Raw genomic sequence first — 21,612 nt, 5'->3', positions numbered from 1 at the left:
AAATGCAGGGATACTAAGACAGTGTATACCATTGTACTCACTATTGTCATAAGCAATGGAAAGCCGTTACAGAATTAAAGACAAAGCCTGCAATGATTATATTTGCTTTTTCTTAAAGGCTCTCCTGGATGACGTCTTCAAAACTGTTTTCAAACATTTGCTGATTGAAATTCACTTTAGGTTGGCAACATGCCATCATCCAACACCATTCACCTGGAAGCCACAGTTCTCCACTGCTACATGGGGACAAACAGTTCTCAGCCATTGCCTCCTCCTTCCCTGCCCCCACCTTTTGTGTTCCAGACATGCATATACGGCTGTGTGCTTTGAATTTCATAAACCCTCCTTCTTCTCCAGAAACTCAAAACCTGTCCAGGAGACAAGAACAGGATAAATGACCCATAACATCTCCATCCTTCATCTCTCGGATCTGCATACAGACCCTATGAAAACACATAAATTTTCTCCATCTGCATGTAGATAAAAAATATCTTTCATACATATCAGTTTATATAAATGATTAGATGTTTAATATTTTTTTACTTCATTCTTTGTAAAAAAAACTAAAAATTATCTATAAACATAGACTAAATTATATTTAATATATTTACCTAAAACCATTACCAAAAGGTAATTATATATTATCTCTATTTAGATATTTAGATGTAATATCCATTACCTATTATCTCTATTTAGATTGTCAGATCCATGAGGTTTCCAGTATCTGCAAGAGTTTTGAACAAACAATAAAGTTATTGACTGAGCCCTTTGATCCATTAACACCATATATTTCTCCATTTATTGGAGTCTTCTATAATTTTTCTCAGCAATATTTTAGTTTTCATAATTTGGGTAGTGTGCTTATTTAGTGAAATTTAAAAGTAAGAGTTCATAATTCTGATGCCATTTTGGTATTTTTAATTGCAATTTCCAACTATTTACTGACAGAGTGCTGAAAACCAGATTCTTTTTTGTACTTAACTCCGTTTTCACCACTGATCTTAATTCCATTTTTTTCTGCTTTTTTTGGATATATTTTTTCTTTTCCTAATTTCTTAAAATGGAAAATTAAATAACTAATTTGATAACTTTAAAGTTATAAAACTCCCCCAAACACCACTTTAGCTATTCTATGAATTTTATATACTGCATTTCAATTGCTCTTCAATTAAAAATATTTTTATTTCTTTCTGTGATTAGCATTTTATCCATGTTTTTTTAAATGTAGCATGTAAATCCCAGATCAGTTCAGTTCAGTCACTCAGTCGTGTCCTACTCTTTGTGACCTCATGATCGCAGCACGCCAGGCCTCCCTGTCCATTACCAACTCCCGGAGTACACTCAAACTCATGTCCATCAAGTCAGTGATGCCATCCAGCCATCTCATCCTCTGTCGTCCCCTTCTTCTCCTGCCCCCAATCCCTCCCAGCATCAGACTCTTTTCCAATGAGTCAACTCTTCACATGAGGTGGCCAAAGTATTGGAGTTTCAGCTTTAGCATCAGTCCTTCCAGTGAACACTCAGGACTGATCTCCCTTAGAATGGACTGGTTGGATCTCCTTGCAGTCCAAGGGATTCTCAAGAGTCTTCTCCAACAAGACAGTTCAAAAGCATCAATTCTTCGGCACTCAGCTTTCTTCACAGTCCAACTCTCACATCCATACATGACCACTGGAAAAACTGTAGCCTTGACTAGACGGACCTTTGTTGGCAAAGTAATGTCTCTGCTTTTCAATACGCTGTCTAGGTTGGTCATAACTTTCCTTCCAAGGAGTAAGCATTTTTTAATTCATGGCTGCAGTCACCATCTGCAGTGATTTTGGAGCCCAGAAAAATAAAGTCTGACACTGTTTCCACTGTTTCCCCATCTATTTCCCATGAAGTGATGGGACCCGATGCCATGATCTTCGTTTTCTGAATGTTGAGCTTTAAGCCAGCTTCTTCACTCTCCTCTTTCACTTTCATCAAGAGGCTTTTTAGTTCCTCTTCACTTTCTGCCATAAGGTGGTGTCATCTGCATATCTGAGGTTATTGATGTTTCTCCCGGCAATCTTGATTCCAGTTTGTGCTTCTTCCAGCCCAGCATTTCTCATGATGCACTCTGCATGTAAGTTAAATAAGTAGGGTGACAATATACAGCCTTGACAAACTCCTTTTCCTATTTGGAACTAATCTGTTATTCCATGTCCAGTTCTAACTGTTGCTTCCTGACCTGCATATAGGTTTCTCAAGAGGCAGGTCAGGTGGTCTGGTATTCCCATCTCTTGAAGAATTTTCCACAGTTTATTGTGATCTACACAGTCAAAGACTTTGACATAGTCAATAAAGCAGAAATAGATGTTTTTCTGGAACTCTCTTGCTTTTTCCATGATCCAGCGGTTGTTGGCAATTTGATCTCTGGTTCCTCTGCCTTTTCTATAACCATCTTGAACATCTGGAAGTTCACAGTTCATGTATTGCTGAAGCCTGGCTTGGAGAATTTTGAGCATTACTTTACTAGCGTGTGAGATGAGTGCAATTGTGCAGTAGTTTGAGCATTCTTTGGCATTGCCTTTCTTTGGGATCAGAATGAAAACTGACCTTTTCCAGTCCTGTGGCCACTGCTGAGTTTTCCGAATTTGCTGGCATATTGCGGGCAGCACTTTCACAGCATCATCTTCCAGGATTTGAAAGAGCTCCACTGGAATTCCATCACCTCCACTAGCTTTGTTTGTAGTGATGCTTTCTAGGGCCCACTTGACTTCACATTCCAGGATGTCTGGGTCTAGGTGAGTGATCACACCATCGTGATTATCTTGGTCGTGAAGATCTTTTTTGTACAGTTCTTCTGTGTATTCTTGCCACCTCTTCTATATATCTTCTGCTTCTGTTAGGTTCATACCATTTCTGTCCTTTATCGAGCCCATCTTTGCATGAAACGTTCCCTTGATATCTCTAATATTCTTGAAGAGATCTCTAGTCTTTCCCATTTTGTTGTTTTCCTCTATTTCTTTGCATTGATTGCTGAGGAAGGCTTTTTAATCTCTCCTTGTTATTCTTTGGAACTCTGCATTCAGATGCTTATATCTTTCCATGAAGAGATACCCCATCCAAGATAAGAGAAACCCAAGTAAGACGGTAGGTGTTGCGAGAGGGCATTAGAGGGACACACTGAAGCCATAATCACAGAAAACTAGTCAATCTGATCACTCAGACCACAACCTTGTCTAACTCAGTGAAACTAAGCCATGCCGTGTGGGGCCACCCAAGGCAGGTGGGTCATGGTGGAGAGGTCTGACACAATATGGTCCACTGGAGAAGGGAATGGCAAACCACTTCAGTATTCTTGCCTCAAGAACCCCATGAACAATATGAAAAGGCAAAATGATACGATACTGAAAGAGGAACTCCCCAGTTGGTAGGTGCCCAATATGCTACTGGAGATCAGTGGAGAAATAACTCCAGAAAGAACAAAGGGATGGAGCCAAAGCAAAAACAATACCCAGTTGTGGATGTGACTGGTGATAGAAGCAAGGTCCAATGCTATAAAGAGCAATATTGCATAGGAACCTGAAATGTTAGATCCATGAATTAAGGCAAATTGAAAGTGGTCAAACAAGAGATGGCAAGAGTGAATGTCAACATTCTAGGAATCAGCAAACTAAAATGGACTGGAATGGGTGGAATGGGTGAATTTATCTCAGATGACTACTGTGGACAGGAATCCCTTAGAAGAAATGGAGTAGCCATCATGGTCAACAAAAGAGTCCAAAATGCAGTACTTGGATGCAATCTCAAAAACGACAGAATGATCTCTGTTTGGTTCCAAGGCAAACCATTCAATATCACAGTAATCCAAGTCTATGCCCCAACCAGTAACGCTGAAGAAGCTGAGGTTGAAAGGTTCTATGAAGACCTACAAGACCTTTTAGAACTAACACCCAAAAAAGATGTTCTTTTCATTATAGGGGACTGGAATGCAAAAGTAGGAAGTCAAGAAACACCTGGAGTAACAGGGAAATTTGGCCTTGGAATACGGAATGAAGCAGGGTGAAGATTAAAAGAGTTTTGCCAAGAGAACGCACTGGTCATAGCAAACACCCTCTTCCAACAACACAAGAGAACACTCTACACATGGACATCACCAGATGGTCAACACCGAAATCAGATTGATTACATTCTTTGCAGCCAAAGATGGAGAAGCTCTATACAGTCAGCAAAAACAAGACCAGGAGCTGACTGTGGCTCAGATCATGAACTCCTTATTGCCAAATTCAGACTTAAATTTAAGAAAGTAGAGGAAACCACTAGACCATTCAGGTATGACCTAAATCAAATCCCTTGTGATTATACAGTGGAAGTGTGAAATAGATTTAAGGGACTAGATCTGATAGAGTGCCTGATGAACTATGGATGGAGGTTCGTGACATTGTACAGGAGACAGGGATCAAGACCATCCCCATGGAAAAGAAATGCAAAAAAGCAAAATGGCTGTCTGGGGGAGGCCTTACAAATAGCTGTGAAAAGAGAAGTGCAAAGCAAAAGAGAAAAGGAAATCCCAGCTATTTGGCCATTTTCCCCATTTTTTGTGTGTTCACAATTTCTAGTTTCCTTTCACTCTTGTCAGAAAACATACTGTGCATTATTTCATTTCTCTTTAATTTATTGAGATTTTTATAGTTCTAGAATATGATATATTTGTTGATTCTACCATGAACAGTCAAAAATTATGTTTGTTTATGTGTAAATATATACAAAATATACATAAACTACTCTGATTCTTTTTAAAAATTTTGATTGTGGTTGTCTACCTTTCAGTTCTTTTATTTTTAACCTATATATATATATTTTCGTATTGAAAGTGGCTTTGCTGTACATAGCATTTAGTTGGTTCTCTCCTTTTTAATTTAAACTAAGAACCTCAGATTATTTTTTTTTTCATTGATGTGCTTAGAACAATGATTGGTAAACATTTCTGCAAAAGACCAGATCATAAATATTTTCATATTTCCAGTCCATTAGGTCTCTGTCATAATTAATCAGTTGTCAGTATAGTGTAAAAGCAGCTATAATCAATATGCAAACAAATGTGCATGGCTGGATTTGGACCTTGGACTGTGATTTGCTAATCCCTGGATTAAATCATTGAAATTTAATGAGATTTTTTATATGGTTGGATTAAAATCCTCCCAGCTGTTTTCTATTCATTTCATCTGTTCTGTTTTTTCTTTTACTTTTTTCAGCTTCTTTTGGATTGAGTGTTCCTTTATTATTTTGCCATTTTGTATTATAATTAGCTTATTAGTTAGCACTATTTAAAAAGTAACATGTGCTCTCAATAGATGTTCTTGAATTTGCAATTTATTGTTGTGTATTTGCTCAGTTGTGTCTAACTCTTCTGCCACACCATGGATTGTAGCCTACCAGGCTCCTCTGTCCATGGGATTTCCCAGAAAAGAATTATGGAGTGGGTTGCCATTTCCTTCTCCAAGGGATCTTCCCAACCCAGGGACTGAACCCACATCTCTTAAGTCTCCTGCATTAGGAGGCAAATTCTTTACCGCTGAGCCACCTGGGAAGTCCCAAATTTGCAATATATGTATTAAAATAAATGTGGTCTATATTCAAAATGGGCTTCCCTTGTGGCTCAGCAGGTTAAGAATCTGCCTGCAATGTGGGAGACCTAGGTTCCATCCCTAGGTTGGGAAGATCCCCTGGAGAAGGGAAAGGTTACCCACTCCAGTATTCTGGCCTGGAGAATTCCATGGACTGTATGGTCCATGGGGTTGCAAAGAGTCAGACACGACTGAGCGACTTTCACTTAACTGAGTATTCAAATTACATTATGACACTTTTGCTGTAATCTAAGGAACTCAAAAGCAGAGATATTACTTTGCCAACAAAATAATCCATCTAGTCAAGGCTATGGTTTTTCCAGTGGTCATGTGTGGATGTGAAAGTTGGACTGTGAAGAAAGCTGAGCACCGAAGAATTGATGCTTTTGAACTGTGGTGTTGGAGAAGACTCTTGAGAGTCCCTTGGACTGCAAGGAGATACAACCAGTCCATTCTAAAGGAGATCAGTCCTGGGTGTTCTTTGGAAGGAATGATGCTAAGGTTGAAACTCCAATACTTTGGCCATCTCATGTGAAGAGTTGACTCATTGGAAAAGACCCTGATGCTGGGAGAGATTGGGGACAGGAGGAGAAGGGGATGACAGAGGATGAGATGGCTGGATGATATCACTGACTTGATGCACATGAGTTTGGGTGAACTCCAGGAATTGGTGATGGACAAGGAGGCCTGGCATGCTGCAATTCATGGGGTCGCAAAGAGTCGGACATGACTGAGCGACTGAACTGAATTGAACTGAAGGAACTCAAACAGTATATTCCCAATACATTATTCCTATCCATTGTACTAATTTTTAGTACATTTTACTTTCATACGGAGAAGGCAATGGCAACCCACTCCAGTACTCTTGCCTGGAAAATCCCATGGATGGAGGAGCCTGGTAGGCCGCAGTCCATGGGGTTGTCAAGAGTTGGACACAACTTTTCACTTTCATGCACTGGAGAAGGAAATGGCAACCCACTCCAGTACTCTTGCCTGGAGAATCCCAGGGACGGCGGAGCCTGATGGGCTGCAGCCTACGGGGTCGCACAGAGTCGGACACGACTGAAGCGACTTAGCAGCAGCAGCAGCCATCTCATTTTGTGTAACTTTCTATATTTATGGTGTCTGTTCTGCAGCTTCAGTGTTGTGATTCCTCTTGTTTCTGATGTCTGCCCCTAGTGGATGAGTCTGTCTAAGGAGTTTGTATCTGTTGCCTGGTGGGAGGAGATGGTTGGTGCCTGCCCACTGGTTGTTGGGTCTGTCAGGTGGGCAGGGCCGTATTAATTGGTGTGTCCAGAGGTGGCTGTGGGCTCAGGAAGACTCTAGGCAGCCAATCTGCTGGTGGATGGGGCTGTGTGCTATTTGTTGTTTGGGTGAGGTATCCCGGCCTTGGAACCTGTGGGCTATTGGGTGGGGCCAGGTCTTGGTGTCAAAATGGCAGACTCCAAAACACCTCACACAATGACAATGAGCGCTCCCTGGTATCTCTGTCACAAGTGTCTTTGTTCCCATAGCAAACCAAAACCACCCCCTGTTTCCCCAGGAGACCCCTCAAGACCAGCAGGTAAGCTTTCCTTAGGCTCCTAAAACGTCACTGATTTTTCCCTAGGTCCTGGTGCAAATGAGACTTTATGTGCACCCTACTAGAGTGGTGTTTCTGTTTCTCCCAGTCCTGTGGAGTTTTTGGAATCAAGCTCCACTGGCCTTCAAAGACTAATGCTCTGGGGCTCCTCCTCTTGATGCCAGACCTCTAGACTGTGAAGCCTGATGTGGGACTCAGAACTCTCAAACTGGTGGGAGAATCTCTATGATACAATTATTTTCCAGTTTGTGGGTCACCCACCCAGCAGGTATGGGATTTGATTATATTGAGTATGTGCCCCTTCTACTATCTTCTTTCTCTCTGGATGTGGAATATCTTTTCAGGAAGATGTCAGTCTTTTTTGCTGATGGTTGGTCTGCAGTTACTTGTGATTTGATGTTTTCATGACAGGAGGTGAGCTCAAGTCCTTCTACTCTGCCATCTTGAAAGTAGACTCATGTACTTGCCTTTTGAATGTATTAGTCTGATCCAGTCAGTAGACAGATATCTCAGAGTAATATGAAAAGGGAATTTTTCATATAAGGGTTGATTAACTATGAACAAGGAATTAAATATTACTAAAAGATAAGGAGGCCTCAAAAGAATATCCTTAGGTTGAGGGGAGTATCCAAGAGTCAAAAGTATCCAAGAGTGAAAAAACAGAAACATCAAACTGTGGTTGCTTCCCAAGGCTGGAACCCAATTGTTGAAGTGTGTATGATTGCATCGCAATGCAGAATGGAGCAATCTCTTGAGTTACTCCCCAGCAAAATATTTTCCACAGTTGGCACTGGAGTGTTTGTAGGATGAGGTTGGTGGGCAACGAAGTATGAGCTGGAAATGGCATGCAGAAAATTCCCCACTGGAGTACCAAAAGGCTACATTCAGTGAACAGGAAACCACTTTCTAAGGTGCTAAAGAAATTTGCTGTGAATCTGTTTTTGGTGGGGCGGTGGGGGTGGGGGAGGTGGGGAGGTTGGGGGGGGCCAGAGGGGAGTTGAGGGGCACTTCTGAAGTTGCTGGAATGCTAGATAGGGCATAAGCTGTACCCAGCAGAAGGACATTGGGAAGCAGTGAGCTGAGGAGGAAGGAGGGTAGATAAACACTTAGGGAAGCTGACTATGGAGCTTGCAGAACCAGGAAACTGACCTTGTGAGGACAGTGTTCAACATGGTGAAACCTGAAGTTTTCATGTAATTCAACAGGAATCTGACCACATGGGTTGCTGCTAAATTTTCCAGGAAATTGAATGGAGAACTTGTGGAACTTGCCTAGATGTTGTCCTTTGGGAGAGTCATTGGACTTGCCTCAGGGAAGTCAGGTGAGGCCTCTGTGGAACTTTTCATTGTGTAGAACAGGAGGAAGCCTGCTGGGGCTCCAGGTCTTACTGGGAAGCTGCCCTAAACGATGCTGCTGACTCATCCAGAAAACCAACTAGACTGTAAAACCAACTGTGAGAGTGCTGCTGAGATTCACTGAGAGTCTGCTCTCCCTGATGTCAGTTTATTCTAACCCAACTTCCCAAAGAAATGAAATATTTTTGAACAAGGATGAAAAGCCTCCTTCTCTTAGTGTCCCTCCAGTGCCCTCTGCTGTCAAAACTTTTTTTTTTAAGTTCCAGTGTCACAAACAAAGCCATTTGGTGAATTTAGAACTAAGAGGTAAGAAATTAATAAATGGTACAACCCATCCCTTTGGCTCAGCCATAAAAGCAGGATTAAATCAGTCCCAAATCTCATCTTTGTGAATCTATCTTCTGGGATCACTTAGAGTACCAATTCTTTGTCACTTAAGGTCCAGTTAGAAGATGGAAATCACACAATAATATGAAAGAATTATGAATTATTTTCAAATAATTGATTACTAAAAGGGAATAAAAGAAAATTCTAAAGAATCATCAACTGCTAAGAGAGAACACCCAGGGAATATACGGGCATTGAAGGGGATAATCCTCTGTAAGCTTCAGATTTTGTTGAAGTATATGGGTTCCAGCAAATATATTTGTTGAGCTTGCTTGATCAGAGCTGATCAACATTCAGGTGGGTTGAAAACTATAAACCAGGACTGACAAGCTAAAAATCTACCCTTGGAACACTGGTGATTTGAGTATGTTGGGCAGAGAACTGTGAACCAGGAGTGGCCGGCAGTGATTTTTTTTTTTCTCCAAAAAGCGTATATCAGGTTGAGGTGGGTGGGCAAGAAATTTATCAGGAAGCTGTCAAGCTGTCAGCAGAGTGTGTTGAAGAACTTGCAGGAAATGTGGCTGGGCACCAGCTGGGCTCACCAGAACTTCACTGGGAAGATGCCAGCAGAGGGGAGGGTGCTGTGAAACTTTCTGGGAAGTTGCCTGGGACTCCCACAGAAGGATCAAAAAAGGTACCTGTGGAGGCATTGTTACACAGGAAGAAGCTCTTAGTGATGGGGGCAGCTCCATCAAGGGTCTACACACCAGCCCCTACCACTGAAACAAAAGGAAGCAAAGCATCCCAGAACCAGGAAGAAAACTTCTGTCTTCTCCAGTGTTCTTTCAAAGACAATAATAATGCTTATCACATAGGACAAAGCAGGATGTGATTCAGAGTTAAGACCCAATGGATGGAAAACTGGAGTCCTGGGTCTCCATATGAGGTCTTCTCAGTGAAACTTTCCATTGATCTGGGCTCTGGATTGTGTCCCTGCCCTTGCTCTGCACACAGGTTTACTGTTCCCTTTCATCAGCGGCAACGTGTCTTCATTCTTATTCTGAGGGGGAGGGAACTAGCTGCTCTTCCTCCGTGTGCTCCAGGATGATGCAGGAGATGCAAGGGCACCTTCCTTCCTGCAGCAGCATGTGGGCCTCCACAGGTCTTTCTCAAGAGGAGGCTTCCTCAGTTTTCCAGCTTTGCCCCAGTTTTGCTGGACTCTTGTTGAGGCCCAGGAAAAAGAGCTTTCATGGAGGCAGGAAACCCTTCACGTTTGTGCAGCTTAGGATGTCCCTACTATCATATTGGTTCACAAACTCTACCACATTTTTTAGCTCAATTATTCCTATAGCCATCTAAAATCCAGCAGCTGCTCCAAATGAGCAAGTCTGCCTGTCCAGTCTCTCCTTAGTGACATCTATCTTCCCTTCAATTTTGGGTTAGTTGGTTTCAGTGGGACCTCACCTCTCACATGAACTTAAGAAAGGTTGTGATTTTAGGTACTTCCTTGGTGGTCCAGCGGTTAAGACTTCACCTTCCAATGCAGGGGGTGTGGGTTCAATCTGATTGGGGCACTGAAGATCCCACATGCCTCAAGGCCAAAAAACCAAAAACATAAAACAGAAGCAATATTATAACAATTATAATAAAGACTTTAAAAATGGTCCACATCAAAAACATCTTAAAAAAAAAAAAGGTTGTGGGTTTTAAGATTATCCAGTACATGTTGTAAAGTTGGAAACAGTGCTCCTTCTAGCTTTTTACATCATAAGGTCAAGTAGAGAAATCTTCCCATAAATATATGTTTGCAGACAAGTGAAAGAATAAACTAAAGTAATGCTTAAAAAGAAAAATAAAGCATTTCTGACTCCCCAGACTGGGAGTTTTTTGGGATCACCATGATTCCCTTCTGAGTACATACTAGTTCTTTAATATCCCAATTAAAATGTGCTCTAAGTTTAATACAGTGAGTATATGATTAATACAGATAGTTTTGACTAAACCAGAACCATGTGAACCTGATTTAATCTCCTGTAGAACAACTTGTTTAAATTGGGCTCCTATATTCTAACATCATATATAATTTTTGGCTCAGTTATTTACTATTAATTCATCTATTTATATATTCATACAAATTTAACAATGATCCACATATTTATAAATACATATTTATTCTATACAATAGGAAAAATATTAAATATTAGAGAAACAAAAATGAACAAAAAATAAATGAGAAAAGCATTTAAAAGTAGTACTCATTCCACATCACAACCTGGAGTCCTGAATGCCCTTAAAAATAATTTTTCGTGTGTTTTTTTCTTTGTTGTTTGGTGTTTTTTTTATTTTATTTTATTTATCTTTACAATATTGTATTTGTTTTGCCATATATCAAAATGAATCTGCCACAGGTATATATGTGTTCCCCATCCTGAACCCTCCTCCCTCCTCCCTTCCCATACCATCCCTCTGTTTGTTTTTTTAATCTTGGCTCTCAAGCTATCTTTCACTTAGTGCTAGGTACTTTGTATTCTCTACTCATCAAAAACTTGGCAGGCAGTTTGAGTTTTAAAAATATAACAAACTTTGCTTTTCTTTTAAAAAGTTCCAATATGGTTCAAATTATTCTATATTTTAGCACCATAATAAATAGTTAACCATAAATATTTGCTTGCCATTACATTAAATATAGTCAGACCTTCCAACATCTTTCACCTTAAATGATGTTCTCTAACTGGTTCTCATCATCGGTTGCTTTTTTGTTTGTTTGTTTTTTCAGCTTGGTCCTCTGTGATGACCTAGAGGGGTGGGATGAGGGGGTGGGAGGAAGGTTCAAGAGGGAAGGGATATACGTATAGGTATGGCTGATTCACTTCATTGTATGGCAGAAACTAGCACAGCATTGTAAAACAATTATATCCCAATTTAAAAAGAGGAAAAATATCTAAAAGAAAATGAGGCACATCACCCATTGTCTAGGGCTTCTCAGGTGACTCAGTAGTAGAGGATCCGCCTGTCAATGCAGGAGATGCAGGTTTGGTCCCTGGGTTGGGAAGACACCCTGGAGTAAGGAAATGGCAATCCACTCCAGTATTCTTGCCTGGAGAATCCCATAGACAGAGGAGCCTGGTGGGCTATAGTCCACAGGGTAACAAAGAATTGGACAAAATTGAGCAACTGAGCAGGCAGAATCCATTGTTAACTCTCCAACCAACTTATTTCACTGTGTTTTGTCTGATAATTTCATAAGGGAAATGTGAACTTCAATGTCTCCAAAGTTTTTCATAATAATTGGAATAAAGTCCAAAGTCTAGAATTAATTCTCTAAAATTCCCTAAATGATCTAGCTTTAATGCTCCACACTTATTGTTCGCAAGCATTGACACTCTTTTTTTTGTTTGTTTGTTTTCATTGTTTGAAAATTATATTATCCTCCCCACCCGAGGATCTACATGACTGCTACGTTTTCTGGCACTAATACTGCCTCCCAATAATCAATATTTTCCTTAGCTTTCCCCTAATTATCTTTTCCCTCTCAGCCTAAACATCATACTCCACCAAAACAGCAGAGTGAGAAAATCCTGTTAATCTTCCCTGGTGCTACGTTTCCAGAATACTGAACACTCATTTGGAGCCTTCTTCATACTGATAAGCATTTGTGCATCACTGTCATCAAAGCTAGTTTCTAAGCAGAATGAGGGCAGAGATGGTGACTATCTTAAATCCTGCAACAATCTCAAATCCCTAACAGAGAATCTGGTAATGAGGAGGGTAAGCAAAATTGAAAACTACATTATAATTTTTAAAATTATAAAAGAAATTCCTTTTTTAGTTATCTATTTTATTATTTAATTTTTTAAAACTTCTTTTGCATTGGGGTATAGCCTATTAACAATGTAGTGAGTTTCAGGTGAACAGGGAAGGGACTCAGCCATACAGATACATCTGTCTGTTCTCCCCCAAACCTCGCTCCCATCCAAGCTGCCACATAACATTAAGCAGAGTTTCGTGTGCTGAACAAGGAACAGTAGTTCCTTGTTGATTATCTGCTTTAAACATAGCAGTGTGTACATGTCCATCCCCAAATCCCTAACTATCCCTTCTCCCATCCCCTCATACTCTCCGCAGGCAATAATAAGATCATTGTCTAAATCTGTGAGTCTCTTTCTGTAAAACAAATTCTTACCCAAAGATATTTACTTCTTCCTTCCCTAGTTGACTAAGTTTTTTAAAACCTATTTTTGATATTTCAGGTGTTTTGTTGAAGGCTATAGGATAAAGGCAAGGATTAAAATGATTCCACAGAAAAGAATGGTAAAAATTACTGGCAATTGTCTTTGGTTTTAATCATTATACTGGGTGACTCAGTGGTAAAGAATCTGCCTGCAATGCAGGAGACACAGGAGATGTCTGTATGATCCCCTGGAGAAGGAAATGGCAACCCACTCCAGTATTCTTGCCTGGGAAATCCCATGGACAGAAGAGACTGGCGGGCTACCGTGCATGAGGTCACAAAGAGTAAGACATGACTGAGCAACTGAGCACACATATATTTATGAATAAATGTACTTCTGCTCCTTTGTGTTCAGAGGTTTTGACTTTGATAATGAAAGAAGAAGTTGCCAAACTTACCATGTACTGATGTTTTCCCCAAGTATTCGAGGTCATTATGAACCCACTATGCTTGGGATGGTTCCTTACATCAGCTTTCTATGATTTGTCTTCCATGTAAAGTATCTAATCTTTACAGAATGTTCTTATTTATGCCAGCAATACACCTTGTGAGAAATTTGCTTTATAGAAGCATGAGAAAATTAAAGTCAAATGAATTTCTATACATCAGAGACCATCATGGAATAATTTGAGAGTCTTAAACCAGTTAAGAAGGCGGATAAATTATATTAACAAATGATATTTAGAAAAGGAGAGGGTGTGGATAAAAGGGAAACTTCTTACACTGTTGGTGGGAGTGTAAACTACTACAGCCACTATATAGAACAGTGTGGAGATTCCTTAAAAAACTGGAAATAGAACTGCCATACAACCCAGCAATCCCACTGCTGGGCATACACACTGAGGAAACCAGAATTGAAAGAGACACGTGTATGCCAATGTTCATCGCAGCACTGTTTACAACAGCCAGGACATGGAAGCAGCCTAGATGTCCATCAGCCGACAAATGGATAAGAAAGCTGTGGCACATATACACAATGGAATATTACTCAGCTATTACAAGGAATGCCTTTGAATCAGTTCTAATGAGGTGGATGAAACTGGAGTCTATTATAAAGAGTGAAATAAGTCAGAAAGAAAAACACCAATACAGTATATTAACGCATATATATGGAATTTAGAAAGATGGTAACGATGACCCTATATGTGAGGCAGCAAAAGACACAGATATAAAGAACAAACTTTTGGACTCTGGGAGAAGGTGAAGGTGGGATGATTTGAGAGAATAGCATTGAAACATGTATATTACCATATGTGAAACAGATCGCCAGTCCAGGTTCGATGCATGAGACAGGGTGCTCAGGGCTGGTGAACTGGGATGACTCAGAGGGATGGGATGGGGAGGGAGGTGGGAGGGGGGTTCAGGATGGGGGACACATGTACACCTATGGCTGATTCATGTCAATGTATGGCAAAAACCACTACAATATTGTAAAGTAATTAGCCTCCAATTAAAATAAGTTAATTAAAAATAAAAAAAGAGTATGGTGTTTTATGTTACATAAAACCACTTTTATATTACTCCCAAGATAATGATTAACTTATCATTATTTGACATTTAGCAGAGCTCTGCTATTTTATAATTTATTTTTCTTTAAAATGGATGCAATAATACTGACATATAGCGCTGTTCACAAAATTAATTCAGTTTTCACAAACAGTGCATACAATTACCTAGGTACTATTCTAGGTATTGTCAGAGAAGGCAATGGCACCCCACTCCAGTACTCTTGCTTGGCAAATCCCATGGACGGAGGAGCCTGGTGGGCTGCAGTCCATGGGGTCGCTAGGAGTCGGACACGACTGAGTGACTTCACTTTCACTTTTCACTTTCATGCATTGGAGGAGGAAATGGCAACCCACTCCAGTGTTCTTGCCTGGAGAATCCCAGGGACGGGGGAACCTGGTGGGCTGCCATCTATGGGGCCTCACAGAGTCGGACATGACTGAAGTGACTTAGCAGCAGCAGCATTCTAGGTATTGTAGATCTATTTTATATCTATGTAGATCTAGTAATTGATAAAATACTTGAAGTCTTAGCTCTTATACAGCGCAAATTCTAGTAGAAACAGTAGATATACAAATGCATAAACATATGTGTTAGCTGTTAATATAATTTATGATGAATATAAGTCACAGTAAGAAGATAGCATTAAAGGACAGCGGAACTCAGATTTAGAATGTCTCTTGACAAAGTAACAGCTAAGCAGAGACTTGAATGAATCGGGGTAGATAATAACATCTCTATCTGTTTAGATATTTTTCTCTGGAGCCAGATTTCTTAAATCCTGTTCTGTCACTTACTAGTTGGACAACTTGGGAAAGTTTAAATAATATCTCATACTACAATTTCTATATCTATAAAAAGGTAATGGTAATAGTACATACCTACTAAAGCATGACACTTATGATATGAACTTGAAATATTAGGTATTACTATTATTACTATTATCTTTAATGTTATCAACATTAGGGGAACAATATTGCAGATATGAGGATTAAATGAAAAAAGCTTGGTCTGGGAGTATCTTGACATGTTGAAAGAACTAGAATATAAGCAACTGCAAGTGGAGTAAACTGCAGTTTTCTCCTGGAGTAAGTGGTATGAGATGAGAATAGAAACAAGCTTGGGTTAAGTGGGGATGTGCCTAGGAAAAATAGGAATGATGGCTTGTTATTATACAATTTTATCAGTGATGTAACACTTTATTGTTTATTTTATTGAGATAAAAATAACAAAAATAAAAAAATAAAAGCATGTATACTAAGTTGGACACCTTAACAAGGTTTGATAAATGTATACAACATGTAACCAACACACTAATCAAGATTTTGAACGCTTTTCTCAGCCTAGAAAATACCTTCATTCCTCTTACCAACATCACTTCCAAGTCCCAACCATTCTGAAGCTCTTCTTGTTACCTAGATTAAGAAACAGTCTAGTAGACCACGCATACATTTTATTCCTAAGGACACAGTATTCAATTCAGCACTGCCGAAAGTCTACATGGGCCAAGACATTCTCAGTGCATGTCTCTTTCCTTTCATGCTAAATCAGCCAGGCTTGGCTTTGGTGATTAGGCTTCCCAGGTAGTTCAGTGGTAAAGAATCCACCTGCCAATGCAGGAGACACATGTTCCATCCCTGGATGGGGAGGATCCTCTGAAGAAGGATATGACAACCCACTCCAGTATTTGCCTGGAAAATCCCATGGACAGAGTAGCCTAGTGGGCTACAGTCCACGGGGCCGCAAAAGAGTTCGACATGACTTAGCAACTAAATAACAACAGTCTTTGGTGATTAAATGCTAACTTCTGGCTTCTGCTCTTCTAGGATGTTTTCACCCTATTGAAGTCAGGGACTACAGCCATATGCCCTATTATCATAATAGCTCTGTAAAGGAGAGCAGCCAAAAATTTAAAGGATGTTATTGCTCCATCACAAATATATTTTTCAATGTGTTGGTAAAGACGATCTTTTACAAACTTTCTCATGAAGTGTAATTGTGGTGGGTAAGTGTGCAACACACAGATAATAAATCCAGGCATGCAGATAATTTGGGATTAGAATGTAATCCCAAATTATCTGAATCCCCTTTACACCATGCCAGGGAAGCTCTGACATCTCAACATCAACAAATTAAATTTTATCTAAGTATCAGTTAATCAAACAATTAAAATTTAGATCTACCTCCAGTTAAAGAGCCAAATCATAAAATATGGAATCTCTACTAAATGTATGCACATGGTTGAGTTTGGTCCAACTGTGTATTATATTTTAGCTTCATTGGTCTTTCAGCTTTAGAATCCACTCCACACATACTCTTCTGCAGGTATATATTAACAAAGCATTGAAATTCTTTTCGTAAGTTTTCTTCTATTAGGTTGTAGTATGTACTCATACTCTTGAAGCATACTGAGTTTTGATTCTGTTTATGAGGCTAGAGGTAAAAGGGATAGAATATACATTCCTTTTCCATGACATATACCCTAGTAATGTTTTCACAGGGTTTTAAAACCAATGAAGGCTAATTTTCTCAGATGCCAAAAAAAGCTCCACCTAGCAAAAGATGCTGGAGAAGGCAATGGCAACCCACTCCAGTACTCTTGCCTGGAGAATCCCATGAACAGAGGAGCCTGGTAGGCTGCAGTCCATGGGGTCGCCAAGAGTCGGACATGACTGAGTGACTTCACTTTCACTTTTCACTTTCATGCATTGGAAAAGGAAATGGCACCCTACTCCAGTGTTCTTGCCTGGAGAATCCCAGGGAAGGCGGATTCTGGTGGGCTGCCGTCTATGGGGTCACACAGAGTCGGACACGACTGAAGCGACTTAGCAGCAGCAGCAGCAGCAAAAGACACTAACAGTGACTTAAAGATTGGAGATTATCAGTTTCATGTGGGTCTACCATGTGCCCCCGTTAGAAGTTTCAGGATCCCATTCTGTCCCAATCAATGTGCTTATTTTTCATGGGAATCTTGGTAAGACTATAAATTCAACTAAGATATAATTCAACTACTTACACAATTAAATGTTGTGTTCCTTTTTATACAATATCAGTTCTATGTCTCTAGACAATAAGAGATTTTTAATATAAATTTATTTATTTTAATTGGAGGTTAATTACTTTACAATATTGTGTTGATGGGAATACCAGACAACCTGATTTGCCTCTTGAGAAATCTGTATGCAGGTCAGGAAGCAACAGTTAGCACTGGACATGGAACAACAGACTGGTTCCAAATAGGAAAAGGAGTTCGTCAAGGCTGTATATTGTCACCCTGTTTATTTAACTTACATGCAGAGTACATCATGAGGAATGCTGGACTGGAAGAAACACAAGCTGCAATCAAGATTGCTGGGAGAAATATTAATAACCTCAGATATGCAGATGACACCACCTTTATGGCAGAAAGTGAAGAGGAACTCAAAAGCCTCTTGATGAAAGTGAAAGTGGAGAGTGAAAAAGTTGGCTTAAAGCTCAACATTCAGAAAACGAAGATCATGGCATCCAGTCCCATCACTTCATGGGGACTAGATGGGGAAACAGTGGAAACAGTGTCAGACTTTATTTTTCTGGGCTCCAAAATCACTACAGATGGTGACTGCAGCCATGAAACTAAAAGACGCTTACTCCTTGGAAGGAAAGTTATGACCAACTTAGATAGCATATTCAAAAGCAGAGACATTACTTTGCCAACAAAGGTCCGTCTAGTCAAGGCTATGGTTTTTCTTGTGGTCATGTATGGATGTGAGAGTTGGACTGTGAAGAAGGCTGAGCGTTGAAGAATTGATGCTTTTGAACTGTGGTGTTGGAGAAGACTCTTGAGAGTCCCTTGGACTGCAAGGAGATCCAACCAGTCCATCCTAAAGGAGATCAGTCCTGGGTGTTCATTGGAAGGACTGATGTTAAAGCTGAAACTCCAGTACTTTGCCCACCTCATGCAAAGAGTTGACTCATTGGAAAAGACTCTGATGCTGGGAGGGATTGAGGGCAAGAGGAAAAGGGGACGACAGAGGATGAGATGGCTGGATGGCATCACTGACTCGATAGATATGAGTCTCAGTGAACTCCGGGAGTTGGTGATGGACAGGGAGGCCTGGTGTGCTGCGATTCATGGGGTCGCAAAGAGTCGGACATGACTGAACGACTGATCTGATCTTATCTGATTGGTTTTGCCATACATCAACATGAATCCACCACAGGTATACACGTGTTCCCCATCCCGAACTCTCCTCCCTCCTCCCTCCCCGTACCATCCCTCTGGGTCATCCCAGTGCACCAGCCCCAAGCATCCAGTATCATGCATCGAACCTAGACTGGTGATTCATTTCATATATGATATTATACATGTTTCAGTGCCATTATCCCAAATCATCCCACCCTCTCTCTCTCCCACAGAGTCCAAAAGACTGTTCTATACATTTGTGTCTCTTTTGCTGTCTCGCTTACAGGGTTATCATTACCATCTTTCTAAGTTCCATATATATGCGTTAGTATACTGTATTGGTGTTTTTCTTTCTGGTTTACTTCACTCTGTATAATAGGCTCCAGTTTCATCCACCTCATTAGAACTGATTCAAATTTTTAACGGGCATCATTGCGGATTTCTTATTCAAAACTTGTGACTTGTGCTGAGAATTAAAGGACCTGAGCTTTCATTTTCAGCATAAATACTGTAGATCATTCTCCAGAACCCATGTCATAAGGAAATCTTTGTAATCTTCATTATTGCCACAACAATCAATCAAGTTGCCATTAGGACTCCTATGAAACTTGCTTCAGTTGGTGTTTTATCACAATCAGCATCAGGTTGACTGATTAATTGATACCACTGCATGCCATAAAAGTACAAGAATCCTACTTCCCATTTCTATTATATATGCTTGAATATTTATATTGAATGCAAAAATATATAAAAATTTGACCTTTTAAAAACTACAATTTGGATGTCACTTTACTGTACACTAACACAACATTGTAAATCAATTATTCCCCCATAAAATTTTTTTAAATTAAAATTTAAAAAAAATTAAATCATGGATTTTCCATAACAACAAACCTCCATTTTTCCCATTCTTCAGGTTAAAGAAAAATTCATTTTACCTATCCTTGCTTTAAGATCTGTCCTAATCAGGCTTCATTATGTCTTCAGAAATGCACACCCCCTGGGAAAATAATATGGCAGATAAGAGTCAAAATCTAACCTTGCCTGTAGACTGTGGCTTACTAACATTGGAAGCATTCTATCGCTGACCACATAAAACTGTTTGTTTATATTTCCTACCATGTTTTAGAATGTACCAGAAATTTTTAATACTTTACCAACAGATACACTTCTCTTGAGTGTGTTGAGTTAGTGGGTCTGTGGGAAAGAAAAGCACTGTGACCTAGGTCTTTCATATTTCAGTCACTTTAAAATAATAAATTCAGTGTGACAGAAAGAGGCACTGACAATTTAAAAGTTGACTTTTTAATATAGTTATTGGTTTCAGTTGGTTCATGAAAATGAAACCCTGAAGCTTTGTGTTCATATCTTTTTTTTACCAAGTTGTATTTACTAACATTTGTGTTATTAAGAATGTATTTTTGAGTATGTGACTATTCTACTATTTATCATACAAGTCTTATTAAAGATATGTTTTGAAGTTTATCAATACATTTGAATATATATCTATGCGTATCTTTCATTTAATGTTTTAAAATTCTGGTTATGATACAATAAGTGATTACATAGCTCATTAATGAGTTGCCACTCACAATTTGAATTAAAATAAACTAGTGTGAAGGATAAGACTATATGCATCAGAGTCAGATATATTTGAGTTTAAATCACAGCTGATAAATAATATGTGATACCCAAATTCAGTTTGTGGAAATGCTATTAAGTTGGTTTCTTTGTCCTCTGGACATTTTCCAGTATTTTCTTGAGCACTCTCTTAGCTTCATGACAAAAGAGAGGTCCCAATCTCACCTGATACTTTTCTTTAAATATTAACTACTCCGTTTCTTCATTGAGTCCCTCTTCTTTATAATGGAGACATTTCTTGTATTTAGAAAACAAGAACTATGGATTCATTTTCCATTTTGCTCCTTGGCTATCAATGATTTTAGGTCACTAAAATGGACAAATCTAGGGAAAAGTAAAAGTGAAGTCGCTCAGTGGTGTCCAACTCTTTGCGATCCCATGGACTGTAGTCTGCCAGGTTCTGCTGTCCATGGGGATTCTCCAGGCAAGAATACTGGGGTGGGTTGCCATTTCCTTCTCCAGGTGATCTTTCCAACCCAGGGATCAAAACCAGGTCTCCTACATTGCAGGCAGACTCTTTACGCTCTGAGCCACCAGGGAACCCTATGACATCTAGGGAATATAAATGAATATATATGATTTTCCCCTCAAAATTATTCTTCTATTCAATAATTCAAAATCTGCCTTCTTGATAATAATAACACTTGTCCTGAACAATATTGGCATATACATGTGTTTGCTCAAGTCTATTATATCACAGTAAATTTTAAATTGCTATTCAGTTCAGTCACTCAGTCAGGTCCGACTCTTTGTGACCCCATGGACTGCAGCACGCCAGGCCTCCCTGTCCATCACCAACTGCTGGAGTTTACTCAGACTCAGGCCCATTGAGTTGGTGATGCCATCCAACCATCTCATCCTCTGTCATCCCCTTCTCCTCCTGCCTTCAATCTTTCCTAGCATCAGGGTCTTTTCAAATGAGTCAGCTCTTCACATCAGGCAGCCAAACTATTGGAGTTTCAGCTTCAACATAAGTCTTTCCAATGAATATTCAGGACTGATTTCCTTTAGGATGGACTGGTTGGATCTCCTTGCTGTCCAAGGGACTCTCAAGAGTCTTCTCCAACACCACAGTTCAAAAGCATCAACTCTTTGGCGCTCAACTTTCTTTATAGTTCAACTCTCACATCCATACATGACTACTGGAAAAACTAAGGCTTTGACTAGACAGACCTTTGTTGGCAAAGTAATGTCTCTGCTTTTTAATATGCTGT

This window comes from Bos taurus, chromosome 14 (assembly GCF_002263795.3).
Source record: "Bos taurus isolate L1 Dominette 01449 registration number 42190680 breed Hereford chromosome 14, ARS-UCD2.0, whole genome shotgun sequence".
Lineage (NCBI taxonomy): Eukaryota > Metazoa > Chordata > Mammalia > Artiodactyla > Bovidae > Bos > Bos taurus.
This window is presented reverse-complemented; position numbering follows the sequence as displayed.